The following is a 1,299-nucleotide window of genomic DNA, read 5'->3' as shown; positions in this document are numbered from 1 at the left end:
TTTTTTCCTGTCTGATGTTTTACCCTAAAATCTCCTTTCCTTGCCGGGCGATGGTGGCACACGCCTTTAATCCCAGCCCTTGTGAGGCAGAGGCAGGCGGATCTCTGTGAGTTCGAGACCAGCTTGGTCTACAGAGCTAGTTCCAGGACAGGCTCCAAAGCAACAGAGAAACCCTGTCTCGAAAAACCAAAAAAAAAAAAAAAAAAAAATCTCCTTTCCTGCTTTGTAAAACACACTGCACTGCTTTACCAGAGGTGAAAGACGTTCCCTAAAGATAAAGGCCCAGAAAATATTAGTATATATAAAATTCTATATCAATACACATTGAACAGTGAAGCTTGTTACAAGCTGCTAGGCTGATTAATGTGGGTTTTCTTACTTACTTGTCTTGTTCTCACCGAGTGAATTCTCTGAAGGAAAACCATGTTTATCAAGTTTACATTCTTTTGAAGAAACTGCGGCACCTGAGGAATTCTGAAAATGATGAACAGGTTAAGAAATAAAGAAATTCTAATTCTTGGTTGTTTTCCCTTTCATGAATGAATCTCACAAGACTGACCTTGCATTTCAGAGCACGATTCATCAATTTTCCATCTATTTCCTCGGCATTCATTGAATATGAATCATCTTTTAAATGTCAGAGCACAGGTATAGACATAGACTACAATACTTGTAAAAAAACGGAAGCTTCAAGGACTGGAGGGATGGTGCAGTGGCTAAGAGTGCTGGTTGCTCTTCTCGAGGATCCAGGTGTGGTTTTCAGTACTCACCTGGTGGTTCTAGTCTGCAGCTCCAGTTTCGGGGAATTCAATTCCCTCTTTTGGATCGAGGGCACTAAACACACATTCACATACCTCTACATACAGGTAAAATATTCATACATATTAAAAGTTAATAATAAATCTTTTTTAAAAGTATAAAGATGAAGAATGGCAGAATGAAAAATTATAGACCATTCTTTTTATAATAATGAAATGAACTTTTAAAGGTTAGTAAAAATAGAAAAATAAACTTTTTCAAACTAAGAAGGGCTAATTCTCATCATGGACTTTAAAAAACAATAACCAGGGCAGGAGAGAGAGATAGATTGAAGTGCTTGCTGTGCAGTGTGAGGACCTGAGTTAGGTTCTAGCACCTGGTGGTGCTTGTGATCCCCGAACCAGGGTAGCATAACTGGACTCTGGGCCAATGAAGAGAGCCAGTCTCAAAAAATATCCAAGTAGATGGCACGTGAGAAACACTTGTCGTTGGCCTCTCATTCCCATTGTGAGTGCATGCACATGCACGTATGCGTGCACA

This window comes from Alexandromys fortis, unplaced genomic scaffold (assembly GCF_014885135.2).
Source record: "Alexandromys fortis isolate MF-2015 unplaced genomic scaffold, M_Fortis_MF-2015_v1.1 scaffold_1457, whole genome shotgun sequence".
NCBI lineage: Eukaryota > Metazoa > Chordata > Mammalia > Rodentia > Cricetidae > Alexandromys > Alexandromys fortis.
Note: the sequence above shows the minus strand (reverse complement) of the source record.